At 46.3% G+C, this 20819-nt stretch overlaps 1 long non-coding RNA gene across 2 annotated transcripts in view; it reads left to right on the forward strand.

Moving 5' to 3' along the window:
• The window catches only part of LOC147117219 (uncharacterized), a 309394-nt gene that overhangs the window by 215472 nt on the left and 73103 nt on the right, over positions 1–20819 (forward strand). For both annotated transcript variants that reach the window (XR_015078393.1, XR_015078394.1), the window contains exon 3: positions 13550–13625. This is a non-coding gene — a long non-coding RNA (uncharacterized LOC147117219). The remainder of the gene's footprint in view (positions 1–13549; positions 13626–20819) is intronic.

A 20819-nucleotide genomic window follows, 5' to 3' on the forward strand; every position in this document is an offset into this window, starting at 1 on the left:
TTTCATCACCAGGTGTATCGGATCGTGGTGTGGAATTGACGTTTTCCAGTGACTCTAGAATCTGGTCAGCATGGCGTCTTACAATGCTCTCTCCAACATCCACGGTATACATTAGGGGTCCTTGCCGTGTGCAGATCGTTCCTGGCTGCCATTTCTCTGTGCGGTAGTCCCGGGCCAAAACTGGTTGACCTATCTTAAAACTCCTGGTCGGCCTTTCATTCATATTCTGAAACTGCCTGTTCTCCACATCTCTTCTGATGTTTGGCTTAACCAAATCCAAGCGGCATCGTAGTCTTCGATTGAAGAACATCATGGCTGGAGTTTGGTTGGTAACCGCATGTGTCGCATTCCGGTAGGCAAACAAGAAGTTGTCCACCTTGTGTTGTAGGGGTATGTCTTCATTACACATTGCCTTGATAGCCTTCTTGAATGTTTGAATGAACCTCTCAGCCAATCCATTATTGGCTGGATGATATGGGGCGGATGTGTAATGCTTAACACCATTGTTCTTTAAGAACCTCCGGAACTCTTCAGACACAAACTGTGGTCCATTGTCGGAGCAAATCTGTTCAGGCAGCCCATTTCTGGCGAATATGGTTCGTAAGACTGTGATCGTTCTTTCTGTGGTGGTTGAGGACATTTTTATTACCTCTGGCCACTTTGTGCATCCACCGCAATTAAAAACATCGAGTCCATAAATGGACCAGCAAAATCAATGTGCACCCTTTGCCATGGAGATGAGGGCCACTCCCATGGATGTAGAGGGGCTTGTGGTGGGGCGTTTTGGACCTTCTGGCATCCTGTACAGCTCTTGGTCATCTCTTCGATTTCTCTATCGATTCCCGGCCACCACACAAACGCTCTGGCTAAGTTATTTTTACCCCTCCCAGATGACCCTCATGAAGCTCATTGAGCACTCTATCCTTCAATTTGGGTGGAATTACTACTCTGGATCCACACATCAAGGTTCCTCTGCACACTGACAGCTGTTCTCTTCTCGGCGAGAATGCTGGCAACAGTGGTTCGCCATGTGCTGGCCATCCCTTCACCGTTAAATCATAGACCCAGGAGAGTGTCGGGTCATTTCGTGTTTCCTTTTCTATGTTTGCATTCGTCACAGGTAGACATTCGACTATGGTCGAGTGGAATATCTCCACAGGATCCACTGCAGGTGCTTCTTCCACCGTCAGCAACGGTAGGTGCGACAATCCATCAGCATTCCCATGCTGTTTAGTTCCTTTGTACTCGATGTCATATTGGTGTGCCCCTAGGAAAAGGGACCACCTCTGTAGCCGTTGTGCTGTCATTATCGGGACGCCCTTCTGAGGGTTGAAAATGGAGACGAGGTTGATGATCAGTTAGTAGAGTAAATTTCTGACCGTGCAGGTAGTGATTGAACTTCTTCACCCCCCACACCAGGCTGAGGGCCTCTCTGTCAATCTGGGCGTGGTTACGCTCGGCTGAAGTTAACGAGCGTGACGCAAAAGCTATCGGCCTCTCTGAACCATTAAGGAATTTATGTGACAGTACCGCTCCAATGCCGTAGGGAGACGCATCACACGCCAGTCTTATCGGTAGCGATGGGTTGTAGTGAGCCAATACTTCTCTTGAAGTGATTAGGTCTTTACTCTTCTGAAAGGCCCGTTTACATTCGTCGCTCCATTTCCATGCTACTCCAGTTTGTAGTAGGGCGTTCAGTGGGTGCAGAATTGTGGACAAATTCGGCAAGAACTTAGGGTAGTAATTCACCAATCCGAGGAATGACCTCAGTTGCGACACATTTTCAGGCGCTGGAGCCTTAACCACCGCCTCAATTTTGTCTGGGGACTTATGTAACCCCTCTTCATCAATCACGTGGCCACAATACGATATCTGTTTCTTAAAAAACTCGCACTTGGGGCGATTGGCTCGTAGCCCATGTTCTCTTAGTCTAGTGAGCACCTGCTCTAGGTTGGCAAGGTGTTCACTGTCATCTTCACCTGTCACTAGGATGTCGTCCAAGTAACACTGAGTCCCCGGAATCCCTTGCAGGACTTGTTCCATCGCTCTTTGCCATATCGCCGGAGCTGATGCTACTCCGAATACCAGTCGATTATACTGGTAAAGACCTTTGTGAGTGTTTATCGTGAGATACTCCCTAGAGGATTCTTCAACCTCCATCTGCAAATATGCTTGTGCTAGGTCAAGTTTTGTAAAACGCTTCCCTCCAGATAGTGAGGCGAAAATATCTTCTATCCTCGGAAGAGGATATTGTACTGTGTGAAGGACTGGGTTCACCGTCACCTTGAAGTCCCCACAGATGCGAACCTTCCTTGGCTCCTCAGACTTATTGTTTAATGTTTTCTTCATGACGGGAACGATGGGTGTCGCCCACTCACTCCAGTCTACCTTAGATAACACGCCTGCATTCTCCAGATTCTCCAGCTCTGCCTCGACGGCTGGGCGAATTGCATACGGTACCGGTCTTGCTTTGAAAAACTTGGGAATTACATTCTCTTCTATTTTTATCGAGGCGGTTACGCCTTTTAGAGTTCCCAGTTCTTGTTGAAATACCTCTTTTGGCGTTAGCTAAGATTTTTGACAATCGTCCAGGTGTGACGTCGTCATCCTTTTTACCAGCCACCATCAGTGCCTGAATGGAGTGCCAGTCTAAACTTATCTTTCTGATCCATTCATGTCCCAATAACGGTGGTCCACCATCTTGCAGTATGTACAGATACAATTTCTGTATTTCCTTGCCGTTGTATTCGACAGACACCCTTATTTTCCCTCTGGGGTATACTTTCTGCCCCGTATACGTCTTCAAGACAATGGATGTCTCTTTCAAGGGTATGTGTGAGAATAGCCGCTCGTAGTCTCGTCGATTCATGACGGTCAGGGCTGATCCTGTATCCAATTCCATTTTGACTTGGGACCCTGCTATCGTGAGGGTGACCCACATGGTTCGGTGATCCTCTTTTGCGATTACGTTGTGAAGTTTGAGACAGCTTAGTCTCTTGTTCCCGGATTCACTATCGCTCTTCTGGTCTTCGGAACTACTGTCCGTCATCTTTTGTACTTTCCTGTACTGTTCCTTAGTAGCCTTTTTATTATCGTTGGTCTTCTTCTCAGACCTGCAATCTCGTGCAATGTGTCCCATCTTTCCGCATTGCCTGCATATTTTGTCCTTGGACCAGCAGTTCTTCTGGTCATGTGTTGTTCTGCCGCAGCGATAACATTTTTCAAATCCCCGTGTCATTTTGTGGGTGCCGTATTCCTGTGGCTTTTGCTGTATTTCCGCAGCTCCCCTTGCTGCTTCGTACGATACTGCCACGCTGAAAGCTTTATCTAGCGTCAGCTCTTTCTCTGAGAGTAACCTCTTCTGGGTTCCTTCACTCAGGAGTCCACAGACAAATTTGTCCCGTAGAGTATCTGCCAGTCCTGCTCCGAACTGGCAGTGCTTTGATAGCTTGCGTAGTTCCGTAAGGTAATCAGCATTGCTCTCATCTTTATGCTGATTTCTCCTGTGGAATTTAAATCTTTCTGCTATCAGCAGCGGTGTAAGATTTAGGTGTTCCTGTAGGATATCAACAATTTCGTTAAAACTCTTCGCCATCGGTTTGGCTGGAGTGATCAGGTTCCGCAATAGGCCGTACGTTCTTGCGCCCATTAAGTTTAGTGGTACCGATGCCTTTTTCTCATCGGCTACTTCGTTTGCCTTGCAATATACTTCGACTCTTTCCACATACGTGGTCCAGTCTTCTATTGCATTATTGAAGGCAGTGATATTGCCAGTCTTCGGCATCTTGGAAATCTAAGATGGCGCCTCCCGCGCTTTGCCTTCTTCCCTGCTGGATTAAGATGGCGCCTCCCGCGCTTTCCGTCTTCTCCGTTGCTGCTAGCGCTGTTGCTGGCGTTTTATGCCTTGATGGCGACGCCCTATGGCCTTCGCGCACTTCCCCCCCCCCCCCCCGCGCTGCTGCTAACGCCGCTCTCTGCGGTTCCCGTGGCAAACTGCAGCTCCTCGCGGCTTTCTGCGCTTCTAATTTCTTTTATTTTCCCGTCGTCAGAGCAACCCTACGGGACACTATCCTCCCTCTTCTCGGGTCTGTACGCTGCCTGGCTTCGTAGCACTGGCCGTGCCCTGTGTGCTCCACCCTCTCTCTCTCTCTCCTCTTCCCGACAACGCTGCTCGGCCCCGTTGAAAAGCCACCCGATCGAGCTCTAGCCCGCCGCAGCCCAGGAAGGATCAGTGTACTACCTGCCACCAGCCCGATTAGCTGGAACACCATAGACAGGATAACCATGCCCCGCTCTCGACAGCCTCTCCTGCCAATCTTCAACTCCGATGAATCCGAGGCGGTTGCCCACGGTCGACGCCCGTTTCTTCTGTTTGTTTTTTTTTCTTTCTTCCTTCTGGCCTCGACCTCTAAGAACTTCGCTTCAGGGATGGATCCCCATGAGGTGGTGCAGAACTGTAGGTAAGTTCGGATCTGCTCGTCGCCAGTATTATGTCCGTGTGCAATTGAGACACTGACTGCAGGAGTTGGTTACAACAGGTCTTTACTGAGTGGAGACAAACTGGAACTACTATGCAAAGTTACTTCACAGGCTTATATACAGGGGTGGTCACGACTGGTCCTGTAGTATACAGGGGCTGCAGAATATAGTTCCTTCTGCAAAGTACATACACTACAACTTCCCCACTACCGAGGTTAAACTGACTGGCCTGTAGTTGCTGGGTTTATCTTTACACCCTTTTTTGAACAAGGGTGTAACATTTACAAATCTCCAGTCCTCTGGCATCACCCCCATTTCTAAGCAGGATTGGAAGATTGTGGCCAGTACCTCCGCGATTTCTTCCTTCACTTCCCTCTGTTCTAGGATGCATCCCATCTGGTCCTGGGGACTTATCAACTTTAAGTACAGGCAGCCTTTCTAGTACCTGCTCTTTATCAATTTTTTATCACATCCAGTATCTCCTGTACCTCCTCCTTCACTATGTCTATGGCAGCATCTTCCTCCTTGGTGAAGACAGATGCAAAGTACTCATTTAGTACCTCAGCCATACCTTCTGCCTCCATGCGTAGGTCTCATTTTTGGCCCCTCCTCTTACTACCCGTCTACTATTTATATGCCTACAAAAGACTTTTGGATTACCTTTTATGTTAGCTGCCATTCTATTCTCATACTCTCTTTGCTCCTCTTATTTACTTTTTCACTTCTCCTCTGAACTTTCTATATTTAGTGTGATTCTCAGATGTATTCTCGACCTGACATCTGTCATACACGCTCTTTTTCTGTTTCATCTTACTCTCTATCTCTTTCGTCATTCAGGGAGCTCTGACTTTAGTTGCCCTACCTTTCCCCCTATTGAGAATGTACCTCGACTGTACCCGAACTATTTCCTCTTTAAAGGCAGTCTATTGTTCCATTACAGTTTTGCCTGCCAATCACAGAATCACAGAAACCCCACAGTGCAGATAGAGGCCATTTTGGCCCATCGAGCCTGCACCGACACATATCCCACCCGATCCCCGTAACCCCTACACCAGCACATATCCCACCCGATCCCCGTAACCCCTACACCAGCACATATCCCACCCTATCCCCGTAACCCCACGTATTTAATCCCCCTAACACTAAGGGTCAATTTATCATAGCCAATCAACCTAACCCGCACATCTTTGGACTGTGGGAGGAAACCGGAGCACCCGGAGGAAACCCACGCAAACACGGGGAGAATGTGCAAACTCCACACAGACTCCACTGAGGCCGGATTCGAACCCGGGTCCCTGGCGCTGTGAGGCAACAGTGCTAACCACTATGTCACCGTTGATTCTAATTTACCCGGGCCAGATCCGTTCTCATTCCACTGAAATTTGTCTTCCTCCAATTGAGTATTTTTACTCTAGATTGCTCCCTGTCCATTTCCACAGCTAATCTAAACCTTATGATACTATCACTGTTCCCTAAATGTTCACCTACTGACACTTGCTTCACTTGACCTACCTCATTCCCCAGAACCAGATCCAGCAATGCCTTCCTCCTCGTTGGGCCAGAAACATACTGATCAAGAAAGTTCTCCTGAACACACTTCAGAAATTCTTCCCCCTCTCTGTTCTTTACACTATTCCTATCCCAGTCTATATTAGGATAGTTGAAGTCCCCCATTATCACTACTCTATAGTTCTTGGTGTGGAGATGCCGGAGTTGGACTGGGGTGGACAAATGTAAAAAGTCACACAACACCAGGTTATAGTCCAACAGCTTTATTTGAAATCACAAGCTTTCGGAGCGCTGCTCCTTCTTCAGGTGAAGTGGAGAAATGCATAAAGACACAGCTTATATAGTCAGAGAATCATGTCAGATGTTTACAGGTAACCTTTCCAACTGCCATTAATCACACCTCGGCAGAGAGATAATCACAGCAGTCAAAGGTGTGAATGGTGTCCAAACAGGTCAGTCAGGGAAACATTACATCAAAGAACAATGAGGTGGGGTCACAAGGGGTCAAATATTGCAGATGCTGGGGTCTGTATGAAAAACAAAAAATGACAAAAAAACATTTTTTTTTTTTTTTTTTTTTTTTGGCTGGAAATCACAGCAGGTCCGGCCGCATCCGTGTAGAGAGAACAAGCCAATGTCGACTCGAGTCTGGATGACCCTGCATCAGGTGGGGTTACATGTAGCGTGACATGAACCCAAGATCTCTGTTGAGGCCGTCCTCATGGGTGCGGAACTTGGCTATCAGTTTCTGCTCGACGATTTTGCGTTGTCGTGTGTCTCGAAGGCCACCTTGGAGAATGCTTACCCGAAGATCGGAGGCTGAATGTCCTTGGCTGCTGAAGTGTTCCCCGACTGGAAGGGAACACTCCTGCCTGGTGATTGTTGCGCGGTGTCCGTTCATCCGTTGTCGCAGTGTCTGCATGGTCTCGCCGATGTACCGGCTCCGGGAATTCTTCCACAAATCCCAAGATGTCAGCAGCGAACCCAATGAGACAATCAATGATCCGGAACAGCAAACAGAGGGATCCGCAGTGCAGCAACCGAAGAAGAAAGAGTCAAATTGGACCCCTCCGGAGGGTCGCTGCCCTAAGCTTGACATGTATGCTCAAGCTGTCAGGAGATGCATCAACGCCAGATTCATCAGCCGCACTCACAAGACAGTCCAGAATGTCACCCGAGCACAACGCAACACCATCCATGCTCTCAAGACCAACCGCGCAACATCGTCATCAAACCAGCAGACAAAGGAGGTGCCATCGTCATACAGAACAGAACGGACTATTGCAAAGAAGTATACCGACAACTGGACAACCAGGAACACTACAGACAGTTACCCGCAGATCCGACCAAAGAACACACCCGCCAACTCAACAGACTGATCAAAATCTTCGACCCAGACCTTCAAAGCATCCTACATGCTCTCATCCCACGTACTCCCCGCGTGGGAGACTTCTACTGCCTCCCAAAGATACACAAAGCCAACACACCTGGACGTCCCATCGCATCAGGCAACGGAACCCTGTGTGAGAACCTCTCTGGATATGTCGAGGGCATCCTGAAACCCATCGTACAGGGAACCCCCAGCTTCTGTCGCGACACTACAGACTTCTTACAGAAGCTCAGCACCCACGGATCAGTTGAACCAGGAACACTCCTCGCCACGATGGACGTCTCGGCACTCTACACCAGTATCCCCCACGATGACGGCATCGCTGCGACAGCCTCAGTACTCAACACCAACAACAGCCAATCTCCAGACGCCATCCTACAACTCATCCGCTTCATCCTTGACCACAATGTCTTCACCTTCGACAACCAGTTCTTTACCCAAACACACGGAACAGCCATGGGGACCAAATTCGCACCCCAATACGCAAACATCTTCATGCACAAGTTCGAGCAAGACTTCTTCGCTGCACAGGATCTCCAACCAACGCTATACACCAGATACATCGACGACATTTTCTTCCTATGGACCCACGGCGAAGAATCACTGAAAAGACTACACGATAACATCAACAAGTTCCATCCCACCATCAAACTCACCATGGACTACTCCTCAGAATCAATCTCATTCCTGGACACACGAATCTCCATCAAAGACGGACACCTCAGCACTTCACTCTACCGCAAGCCCACGGACAACCTCACGATGCTTCACTTCTCCAGCTTCCACCCTAACCACGTTAAAGAAGCCATCCCCTATGGACAAGCCCTGCGAATACACAGGATCTGCTCAGACGAGGATGAACGCGATGGACACCTACAGACACTGAAAGACGCCCTTGTAAGAACGGGATATGACGCTCGACTCGTCGATCGACAGTTCCGACGGGCCACAGCGAAAAATCGCATAGACCTCCTCGGAAGACAAACACGGGACACAACCTACAGAGTACCCTTCGTCGTCCAGTACTTCCCCGGAGCGGAGAAACTACGCCATGTTCTTCGCAGCCTTCAACATGTCATCGATGACGACGATCACCTCGCTAAGGCCATCCCCACGCCTCCACTACTCGCTTTCAAACAGCCGCCTAACCTCAAACAGACCATCGTTCGCAGCAAATTACCCAGCTTTCAGGAGAACAGCGACCACGACACCACACAACCCTGCCACAGCAACCTCTGCAAGACATGCCAGATCATCAACACAGATACCATCATCACACGTGAGGACACCACCCACCAGGTACATGGTACATACTCATGTGACTCGGCCAACGTTGTCTACCTCATACGTTGCAGGAAAGGATGCCCCGGAGCATGGTACATCGGCGAGACCATGCAGACACTGCGACAACGGATGAACGGACACCGCGCAACAATCACCAGGCAGGAGTGTTCCCTTCCAGTCGGGGAACACTTCAGCAGCCAAGGACATTCAGCCTCCGATCTTCCGGTAAGCATTCTCCAAGGTGGCCTTTGAGACACACGACAACGCAAAATCGTCGAGCAGAAACTGATAGCCAAGTTCCGCACCCATGAGGACGGCCTCAACAGAGATCTTGGGTTCATGTCACGCTACATGTAACCCCACCTGATGCAGGGTCATCCAGACTCGAGTCGACATTGGCTTGTTCTCTCTACACGGATGCGGCCGGACCTGCTGTGATTTCCAGCCAAAAAAAAAAAAAAAAAAAAATGTTTTTTGTCTTTTTTATTTTTCATACAGACCCCAGCATCTGCAATATTTGACCCCTTGTGACCCCACCTGATTGTTCTTTGATGTAATGTTTCCCTGACTGACCTGTTTGGACACCATTCACACCTTTGACTGCTGTGATTATCTCTCTGCCGAGGTGTGATTAATGGCAGTTGGAAAGGTTACCTGTAAACATCTGACATGATTCTCTGACTATATAAGCTGTGTCTTTATGCATTTCTCCACTTCACCTGAAGAAGGAGCAGCGCTCCGAAAGCTTGTGATTTCAAATAAAGCTGTTGGACTATAACCTGGTGTTGTGTGACTTTTTACATCTATAGTTCTTGCATCTCTCTGTAATTTCTCTGCAGATTTGCTCCTCTATATTTTTCCCACTAGTTGGTGGCCTATAGAATACACCTAGTAGTGTAATGGCACCTCTACTCTTTCTTAACTTTAGTTATATAGATTCTGTCCTTGACCCCTCCAGGACATCCTCTCTCCCCAGCACTGTAACATTCTCCTTAACCAATACTGCTACACTACTTCCTATCTTTCCTGAACACCTTATATCCAGGAATATTTAATACCCAATCCTGCCCTTTTTTGAGCCGGGTCTCCATTAGTGCCATGACCTCATATTTCCATGTGGCTATTTGCGTCTGGATCTCACCAACCTTGTTTACTATGCTTGGTGTGTTCACATACATACACTGTAAACCTATCTTAGACCATCCTGTGTTCTCTCTTAGTCTGACCCCACCTAATACCTTACTATTTCCTACTTTAGTGCTATCTGCCTCTCCCAATTCTTTTTGCCCTTTGTTTCTTCTTTCTAATGCTACATCCTGGTGCCCATCCCTCTGCCTACTTAGTTTAAACCCTCCCCTACAGCATTAGCAAACCTCCTCATGAGGATATTGGTACCGGCTCTGTTGAGGTGCAACCTGTTTGGCCTGTACGGGTCCCACCTCCTCCAGAACCAGCCCCAATGTTCCAGGAATCTGAAGCCCTCCCTTCTGCACCATCTCTCCAGCCACACATTCATCTGCTCTATCTTCCTATTTCTATACTCACTTGCTCGTGGCACCGGGAGTAATCCAGCGATTACTACCTTTTTGAGGCCCTGCTTTTTAATCTCTTTCCTAGCTCCCTGAAAGCTGCCTGCAGGACCTCATCCCTCTTTCTACCTATGTCGTTGGTACTGATATGGACCACGACCTCTGGCTGTTCACCCTCCCCCCTCACAATGTTCTGCAGCCGCTCGGTGACATCCTTAACCCTGGCACCAGGGAGGCAACATACCATCCTGGAGTCATGTCTGCGGCCGTAGAAATGCCTGTCTGCTCCCTTAACTATCGAATCCTTTCCCACTATTGCTTTCCCTATCTCCCCCTCCCCCCAGTACAGCTAAGCCACCTGTGGTGTCATGGACTTGGCTCTGGCGGTACTCCCCAGAGGAACCATCGCCCTCACCAGTACTCAGAACAGAATACTGGTTGGAGAGCAAGATGCACTCAGGGGACTCTTGTACTACCTGCCTGGTCCTCTTCCTTCTGTCTGGCAGTCACCCATTCCCTCTCTGCCTGCACACTCCTTAGCTGCGGGGTGACCATCTCCTTGAAGCATTCTATCCACGTAGCTAGCTCTCAGCCTCGTGGCTGCACTGCAGTGATGCTAGCTGCTGCTGAAGCTCTGAAACTTGGAGCTCGAGCTCCTCCAGCTGATGACACCTGCAGCACACGTGGTTGTCCAGGACACGGGAAGCGTCCTGGAGTTCCCACATGGCACAGAATGTGCATTCCGCTGGACCGAGCTGCCCTGCCATGCCTTTATTTATTTGACTATTAACTAACTTTACAGAAACTTAAGACTAAAATGAATCTCTTTCAAGTTATTAATATAATATAGTACTAATCTCCAAGCTCCTGCTTTATCCCTAACCAGCTATTTAACCCCGGCCTTTAACTTGAAGAGGAAAAAAAAATGGTGTGACCTTTACCAACGAACCAATCAGTTACCAGCTACCCTGTGACATCACTCCTTGTGTTTTTGTTCCATCGCTGCTCAGCTCCCTTTATGCTGCTTCCGTTGCCGCCACTCCCGCTCAGATCTCCGCTCTGTCTTTGGAGAGGAAAGGGAGGTTGGAGGTGGGGCAGTATTTTGCATGGACAGAGGGGTCAAGGCTATTTTCTTTTAAGGAGGGGGTGATGATAGCAGATTTGAAGGAGAGGGGGACAGCACCTGAGGAGAGGGAACTGTTCACAATGTCAGCTAACATGGGGGCCAGGAAAGGAAGTTGGGAGGTCAGCAGTTCGGTAGGAATAGGGTCTCATGGACAAGATGAGCTCAGAGAGACCATGAGGGAGATAGAGAAACTAGAGAAAGATGCAAGTTCAGGGCTAGGGCAGGGCGGAACCTTGGGGGAAGTTTGGCTAGGATTATGGGAGGGAAGTGGCAGTTGCAGCTGAATGGATGACCTCAATCTTAGTGACAAAGAAGTCCATTAGCTCCTTGCACTTGTTGTTGGTGAGGAAGGAGGGGGCAGAGGAGAGAGGTTTGTGGAGAACAGAAACTGGGGGTTATCATTGCATTTCAGGGTGATGCTGGAGTAGCTCGCAGCTTTGGGAGAGGAGAGCAGGACTAGATAGTGTTTTATGTGGTCCAGCCAGATCTGGCGATGAATGGCTAAACCAGTTGTCTGCCATAAACAACTTGCCTGCGTCCCTTGGACTTGAGAGAATGGAGATGGGGCCCGAATTATGGGAAACGACCAGGTTGAGAGAGTAAGGGTTTTACTGGGTACAAGGGCATCAAAGGTGGAGGTGAGGATGTAATTGAGCAGATAGGTAGTTGCAGAAATGTTATGGCAAATGGAGGGCCAAAGGCTAAACAGTTGGGAATTTCAAAGTGACGTGGGGGAGAGTTTACTTCAGGGGTCTCCTGCGGTGGCCGAGTTAGGCATGTGTTGCTTACGGTGAATCTGAGCTTGGATTGTTGCAAAGACTACCGCTAGATTTGGGAAGGGGACATATCTCCACTGAGAGAATTTGGAAAGAAGCTTGTAAGAGAGCTGTTTAGGCAGTGGAATAACTTCTTTACTGAGGGCATCAAGTGGTCATTTTTGCCCCATCGGTTTGGAATCCAGGTTTTTACAGTGAATGCTAAGAAATATAAATTTACGATAAACTAATTGCAACTTTTTTTTATTTATTCACCATCTCCAGTAGTATTTATTGTTCGTAAAAGGATCAGCTTAAACAAATATTTTTAAATTCAGAACTTTTATTCAGAATCTCCCTTCAAACGCGAATAATAATATAGTCCTTCCAGCGCTTGACACTGATATTGTTTTCCTACTTTTTGATTTCTGAGACAAATATAACTAAAAGAAGTGCAGCTGGTGAAAACATTAGAAAATATGAAGACTTGCTTGAATCATTCCCAGTTTACATAGCTGCTTTCACTGTGTTTGGTCAGTACATTAAGTAGCCTTCAGCTGAGATTTGTCACTGTTTCATCATGAATATAAAATGTGAACCAAACAATTGTATGTTTGATGCAAAATGTTCATGTTAAGATGTCTGATGCCTGAAGTATGGTAGAAAAATGCACACTAGGAACATGAACTTTTTTTTTTAAACGGTATTTATATAATAATCTTGTGTGTGGTGCACACTTCCTGCTGCTGAAACCCTCATCCATGCCTTTGTTACCGCCAGACTTGACTATTCCAGTGCTCTCCTGGTTGGTCTCCCATCTTCCATCCTCCATAAATTTAAGATCATCCGGAACTCTGCTGCCCGTGTCCTAACTTGCAACAAATCCCGTTTGCCCATCACCCCTGTGCTGGCTGACCTACATTGACTCTCGGTTAAGCAGCTCCTTGATTTCAAAATTCTCATCCTTGTTTTCAAATCCCTCCATGGCCTCACCCCTCCCTATCTCTGTCTCTGTAATCTCCTTCAGCTCCACAACCCCCCCAGATATCTGCACTCCTCTAATTCTGGCCTCTTGAGCATCCCTGATTATAATCGCTGAACCATTGGTGGCTGTGCCTTCTGTTGCCTAGGCCCTAAGCTCTGGAACTCCCTGCCTAAACCTCTTCGCCTCTCTTTCCTCCTATAAGACGCTCCTTAAAACCTACCTCTTTGACCGAGCTTTTGGTCACCTGCCCCAATTTCTCCTTATGTGGCTCAGTGTCAAATTTTTTTTGTATTATAATACTCCTGCAGCGCCTTGGGACATTTTACTACGTTAAAGGCGCTATATAAATACAAGTTGTTGTTGTTGTCACCACCCATGTCATGATTTTGTCATGCCTGGCTGTCAGGATTTTGTAATGCCTGGATTATGCCTAGCTAGAAATGCTTCTAAACTAAGAACTGTTCGCTATACTTACTATTCCTTACTTTTCAGATCTCCCAGCACTAGGTGGTACTGCTGCTCAATCAAGTTGTCATTTCCAGCCTTGTATCTTTAGGTGGCGCTGTGGGTAAGTTTCTCAAAGTTGTTCAGTTTTTTATTTTCCACCAGGTAAGGTTTATTTAAATTTATGAGTGGCTCTCCTATGGACTTACTCACATTAAGTCAGAGGATGCATTCTTGGTTATCTGTAATCTTCCTGTTGCTGCTTCTCTTTCTTGCTCCTCTTCTGCCAGTCTCTCTCTTTCCTTGCTCTCTGCTATTCAGTTGTAACCATTTACACCTGTGCTAAATCCATCTTTTGTTTCGATACGTGCCTCATTATCACCTCCTTTTGTCAATTAATCACTCCTGCCCTCCTCTCTATCACAGACTTCTCCCTTTTGTTCTTTTCCTGCCCCCTTTTCCCTGGCTCTGGACTTAAAAATTGTTCATCTCTTACATCATTGACCTGAAACATTAACTCTCTGCACAGATGCAGCCTGACCTGTTGAGTGTTTCTAGCATTTTCTGTTTTTATTTCAGATTGCCAGCATCCACATTTTTTTGTCTTTCTTTCTCTTCTCTTCTGGTTTTCTATCCAGGATACTTAACTTTTAGAAGAGATAGGCAAAATGGAAAAGGAGGAGGGGTCACCCTGATAAAGGATGGGATAAAGACAGTAGAGAAGAAGGATCTTAGCTCTGAAAATCAAGAAGTAGAATCAGTTTGGGTGGAGCTAAGAAACAGCAAGGGGCAGAAAACATTGGTGGGAGTTGTTTATAGGCCCCCAAACAGTAGTTATAATGTAGGGCAGAGTATTAATCAGGAAATTAGAGGTGCATGTAACGAGGGTAATACAGTAATCATGGGGGACTTTAATCTACATATAGACTGGGCAAACCAAATTTGCAGCAATAGCGTGGAGGACGGGTTTATGGAATATATGCAAGATAGTTTTCTAGATCAGTATGCGTTGAGGACCCAACTTGGGAACAGGCTATTTTAGATCTAGTATTGTGCAATGAGAAAGGGTTAATTAATAACTTTGAAGTAAAGGGGCCTTTTGGGAAGAGTGACTATAATATGATAGAATTTTATATTGAGTTTGAATGTGATTTGGTTAAGTCCGAAACTAGGGTCTTCAATCTAAACAAAGCAAACTACGTAGGCATGAGGGGCGAGTTGGCTAAGGTAGATTGGGAAACTACATTTAAAAGGTATAACGGTAGACAAGCAATGGCTAGCATTTAAAGAATTAGTACATAATTTACAACAAATATACATTCCCACAGGAAAAGTGGTCCATCCGTGGCGAACAAGAGAAGTTAAAGATAGTGTTAGATCAAAGGAAGAGCAGTATAATGTTGCCAAAAAGAGTAGTAAGCCAGAGGATTTTAAAATTCAGCAAAGGAGGACCAAGAAATTGATTAGAAAGAGAAAAAATAATATGAAAGTAAATTAGCAAGAAACATAAAAACAAATTGTAAATGTTTTTATTGGTATGTAAATAGGAGGAGATTCGTGAAAGTAAACGTGGGTCCATTAGAGGCAGAGACAGGAGAAATTATAATGAGCAATAAGGAAATGGCAGAGACATTATACAAATATTTTGTAGGCATTCGGCCCCTCAAGCCTGCTCCACTATTCGTAAGATCATGGCTGATCTTCTACCTCACCTCCACTTTCCTGCACTGTCCCCAAATCCTTTGATTCCCTTAATATCAAAAAATCTATCAATCTCTGTCTTGAATATACTCAACGACTGAGCCTCCACAGCCCTCTGGGGTAGAGAATTCCAAAGATTCACCACCCTCTGAGTGAAGAAATTTCTCTTCATCTCGGTCCTAAATGGCCGACCGATTATTCTGAGACTGTGACCCCTGGTTCTAGACTCCCCAGCCAGGGGAAACATCCTCCCTGCACCTACCCTGTCAATCCCTGTAAGAATTTTGTATGTTTCAATGCGATCACCTCTCATTCTTCTAAACTCCAGAGAATATAGGCCTAGTCTACTCGATCTCTCCTCATAGAACAATCCCCCCATCCCAGGAATCAGTCTGGTGAACCTTCGTTCCACTCCCTCTATGGCAAGTATATCCTTCCTTAGGTAAGGAGACCAAAACTGTTCACAATACTCCAGGTGTGGTCTCACCAGCGCCCTATAGAATTGCAGTAAGACGTCTTTACTCTTGTACTCAAATCCTCTTGTAATAAAGGCCAACGTACCATTTGTTTTCCTAATTGCTTGCTGTACCTGCATGTTAATTTTCAGTGATTCGTGTACAAGGACACCCAGGTCCCTCTGAACACCAACATTTCTCAATCTCTCACCATTTAAAAAATACTCTGCTTTTCTAATTTTCCTACCAAAGTGGATAACTTCACATTTCTCCACATTATATTCCATTTGCCATGTACTGGAGAAATTAATGGGACTAAGTGGTGACAAACCCCCTGGACCTGACGACCTGCATCCTAGGGTCTTAAAAGAGGTAGTTACAGAGATAGTTGATGCACTGGCATTAATCCTTCAAAATTACCTAGATTCTGGAAGTCTCCAAGGACTTTTTTTTATATTCGTTTATGGGATGTGGGTGTCGCTGGCAAGGCCAGCATTTATTGCCCATCCATAATTGCCCCTGAGAAGGTGGTGGTGAGCCATCTTCTTGAACCGCTGCAGTCCGTGTGGTGAAGGTACTCGCACAGTGCCGTTAGGAACGGAGTTCCAGGATTTTGACCCAGTGACAATGAAGGATCGGCGATATACTTCTAAGTCAGGATGGTGTGTGACTTGGAGGGGAACTTGGAGGTGGTGATGTTCCCATGCGCCTGCTGCCCTTGTCCTTCTAAGTGGAAGAGGTCGCGGGTTTGGGAGGTGCTGTCGAAGAAGCCTTGGCGAGTTGCTGCAGGGTATCTTGTAGATGGTACACACTGCAGCCACGGTACGCCGGTGGTTGAGGGAATGAATGTTTAAGGTGGTGGATGGGGTGCCAATCAAGCGGGCTGCTTTGTCCTGGATGGTGTCGAGCTTCTTGTGTTGTTGGAGCTGCACTCATCCAGGCAAGTGGAGAGTATTCCATCACACTCCTCACTTGTGCCTTGTAGATGGTGGAAAGGCTTTGGGGAGTCAGGAGGCGAGACACTCCCCGCAGAATACCTAGCCTCTGACCTGCTCTTGTTGCCACAGTATTTATGTGGGCTGGTCCAGTTAATTTTCTGGTCAGTGATGACCCCCAGGATGCTGATGGTGGGGGATTCGGCGATGGTAATGCCGTTGAATCTCATGGGGAGGTGGTTAGACTCTCGCTTGTTGGCGATAGAATTCTTAAGGGGCTTGACGGTAGCAAACATAGCCCTGCTATTTAAGAAAGGAGGAAGAGAAAAGACGGGGAACTATAAGCCAGTTAACCTGACATCAGTACAGGAAACTTTGTGCTATCCGGCACCCAAGGGACCGAGCTGCTGCCGTAGCCTCAAAACTGCCGTACTCTCCAGAGTTAATGTTGAGAGATACGGAGATTCTTATCTCCGTATTTGACAACAAACACTGTTGCTTAGCAACAGCTTCTAAACACTCGGGTGTGGCCCTAAAGCTCTGTAGCTGAAGCTGTTGCTATAGCTACAGACCTTGCACAGCTTGACTGTTCAAACAAAGCAAAAAAAACAAACAAAAAGAATAAAAAACGGCGGCTGATTTTTGCCGGTAGCTCCAGATTGCCGGATAGCTCACCTCCGGATAGCACAAAGTTCCCTGTAGTAGGGAAAATGCTCGAATCTTTTATTAGGGACGTGGTAACAGGGCACTTAGAAAATCGGAATATGATTAGGCAGCGTCAGCATGGTTTTATGAAAGGGAAATCGTGTTTGACAAATCTGTTAGAGTTTTTTGAAGATGTAACTAGTAGGATGGATAAGGGGGGAACCATTGGATGTAATGTATTTGGATTTTCAAAAAGCATTCGATAAGGTGCCACACAAGAGGTTATTACACAAAATTAGGACTCATGGGATTGGGGGTAATATATTCGCATGGATTGAGGATTGGTTAATGGACAGAAAACAGAGAGTAGGAATAAACGGGACTTTTTCGGGTTGGCAGGCTGTAACTAGTTGAGTACCGCAAAGATCCGTGCTTGGGCCAGGGCGATTTACAATCTATATTAATGACTTCGATGAAGGGACTGAGTGTAACGTATCCAAATTTGTTGATGATACAAAGTTAGGTGGGAAAGTAAGCTGTGAGGAGGACGCAAAGAGGCTACAGAGAGATATGGCCGGGTTGACTGAGTGGGCAAGAACATGGCACATGTAATACAATATGGGGAAGTGTGAAGTTATCCACTTTGATAGGAAAAAGAAAAAGGCAGAATATTTTTTGAATGGTGAGAGACTGGGAAATGTTTGCATTCAGAGGGACCTGGGTGTCCTTGTACATGAATCACAGAAGGTTAACATGCAGGTACAGCAAGCAATTAGGAAAGCAAATGGCATGTTAGCTTTTGTTAGACTGGGAATGGGATTAGTGTATTAGAGTAAAGAAGTCTTACTGCAATTATACAGGGCATTGGTGAGGCCACACCTGGAGTATTGTGTACAGTTCTGGTCTCCTTACCTAAGGAAAAACATATTTGCGTTCGATGGAGTGCAACGAAGGTTCACTAGACTGATTCCTGGGATGAGGGGATTGCCCTATGAGGAGAGATTGAGTAGACTAGGCCTATATTCCCTAGAGTTTAGAAGAATGAGAGGTGATCTAATTGAAGCATATAAAATTATTAAGGGACTTGACAGGGTTAATGTTGAGAAAATGTTTCCCCTGGCTGGGGAATCTAGCACACGGAGTCACAGTCTCAGAATAAGGGGTCGGCCATTTAGGACTGAGATGAAGAGAAATTTCTTCACTCAAAGGGTTGTGAATCTTTGGAATTCTCTACCCCATAGAGCTGTGGATGCTCAGTCGTTGAGTATATTCAACACAGAGGTCAATAAATTTGGAGAATGAAGGAATATGGGGATAGTGCGGGAAGGTGGAGTTGACGTAGAAGATCAGCCATGATCTTGCTGAATGGCGGAGCAGGTTCAAAGGGCCAAATGACCTACTCCAGCTCCTATTTCTTATGTGAGACATAATGGTACCCCCTGCAATGGTGGTGAGTGTGAAAGAATGGCTTGGGCATTGTAGGGATGCTTTTTGGTGTTTGTGTGGGGTGGTACCAACCTGACGCATCATGTGGCAGCCAGGGTGTACAACGTCAAGTGAAGTAAATTTGGCCATGGTGAGACCATCCCTGACCTCCCGGGCCGCAATGTGGTCAGGTGATGTTGCCCTCTTTCCTGTGCAGCATCAGTTGATTGCGGAGAAGGTTGGTGGTGTTGGTGCTGCTGGTGTTGGGGCTGATCGTGGTGGGATCCTGAGGACCAAGGTGAGAGAGTATAAAGGGCACTCATGCTGATGGAATAGATGGTAGGTGAAGTAAAGATGACAGAAGCGATCTGTCAATGGTGAGCAAGGTAATGAGGTCAGACTGGATGGAGACTTGTGTAAAGACTTGTAGCATGGTGAATTTGTTGTGGAAATGCAGTGAGGAACAGCTTGTGGCTGAGGGAAGATATCACTAAGGTGGGAGCTTTTACTTTACATTTGAAGCTGTCAACTCAACAGCTAATTCAATGGCCACTGAACTCCCACGTCAGCTTGACAGACGTGGACCCCATGGGTGAGCTGTCAAATGCAAAAGGCAAGATGAAAATCATTCGTAAGTGGCGCTAAACAAGCCACTAATTACTTGAATTGGGTCCCCCGCCACTGCGTGTCGTGTCTGCTCAGCGCTGACAGACCCAATATTGCGAAAGGCTCGTGGTGGCGGGTTCACAGCGGGGTCCCGACCCACTGTGGGGGAAAAAAACACTTTCCCACCTGACCCGCCACCCGCTGAATGGGAATTTGTGGGACCGAATCTGAATCTTGCCATAATATGGTACAACATACGGATTGCCATGCATTGCACCATTGGCCTATCAGACTGATACCTGGGATGGCAGGAATGTCGCATGAAGAGAGATTGGGTCGATTGGGCTTGTATTCGCTGGAGTTTAGAAGAATGAGAGGGGACCTCATTGAAACTTTAAAAATTCTAACAGGACTAGACAGGCTAGATGCAGGAAGGATGTTCCCGATGGCGGGGGAGTCCAGAACCAGGGGTCACAGTCTAAGGATAAGGGGTAAGCCATTTAGGACTGAGATGAGGTGGAATTTCTTCACCCAGAGAGAGGTGAACCTGTGGAATTCTCTACCACAGAAGGCAGTTGAGGCCAATTCATTAAATATATCCAAGAAGGAGTTGGATATATTTCTTAAGGCTAAAGGGATCAAGGGATATGGGGAGAAAGCAGGGACAGTGTACTGAATTTGGATGATTAGCCATGATCTCATTAAATGGCAGAACAGGCTCGAGAGGCCGAATGGCCTACTCCTGCTCCTATCTTCTATGTTTCAATGTAATAACATTGTAACTGCTATAAAACATTATCAATTAATCAATGCCTGCCTTCTATCTATCTGTACATGAAGTTTTCTGTTCCGCACATGTCCATCGCACCAATGTTACATTTCACACAAAAAATTATGATTGCAGGGAAATTAGAGTCAATCTGAATATTATTCCAGTTTCAATTCTGTCTCTCTAAGTGTTTCAATGAAATATTTTACCCCTCTAACCGTGTGAATTTCTGCTTCGGCTTGAGCAGTTATTATCTTTTTGCTTCTTCCCGTGTCTTTATTTGTTTCCTGTCGGTCCAGTTCTGCTCTGTTGCTTGTTTATTTCCTGCCAGCTTGATTCATTGTTTATTTATTTCATGCCAGTCCATCCCCACTGCACTTTTTATTTTATTGCTTATTCATTTCAGATATGGGTTAGCTTATATGCCTTTGTACAAATCTAAGTAAAATGCTCCAGAGTAGTAGTAGTTGGGCAAGTTCTAATGTTACTTCCATCAGTTTTTAAAAAAAAAAAGAGTTTCATGACATATTTGCTCAAAACAAAACTTTGTTGCGGTCCTAAATAGTAATATAACAAAGTGTTTTTCAGCATAAAAATGATATATGCCATCAACAGCTTTGCTAAATGTTTTTTTGCCTGTGACAGATGTACAGTAGCTGGATTATCAAGTCATAATGGCATGTTGATGCAATTACCTTGGCTGATTCAGACACTTTCATACCCTTCAATAAAAATTTGAATATTTTGCTTATGTCGGGGTTCTTCAAAAAACATTTGTGTAG

This window comes from Somniosus microcephalus, chromosome 5 (genome assembly GCF_052327205.1).
Source record: "Somniosus microcephalus isolate GS21.2 chromosome 5, FLI_Smic_1.0, whole genome shotgun sequence".
NCBI lineage: Eukaryota > Metazoa > Chordata > Chondrichthyes > Squaliformes > Somniosidae > Somniosus > Somniosus microcephalus.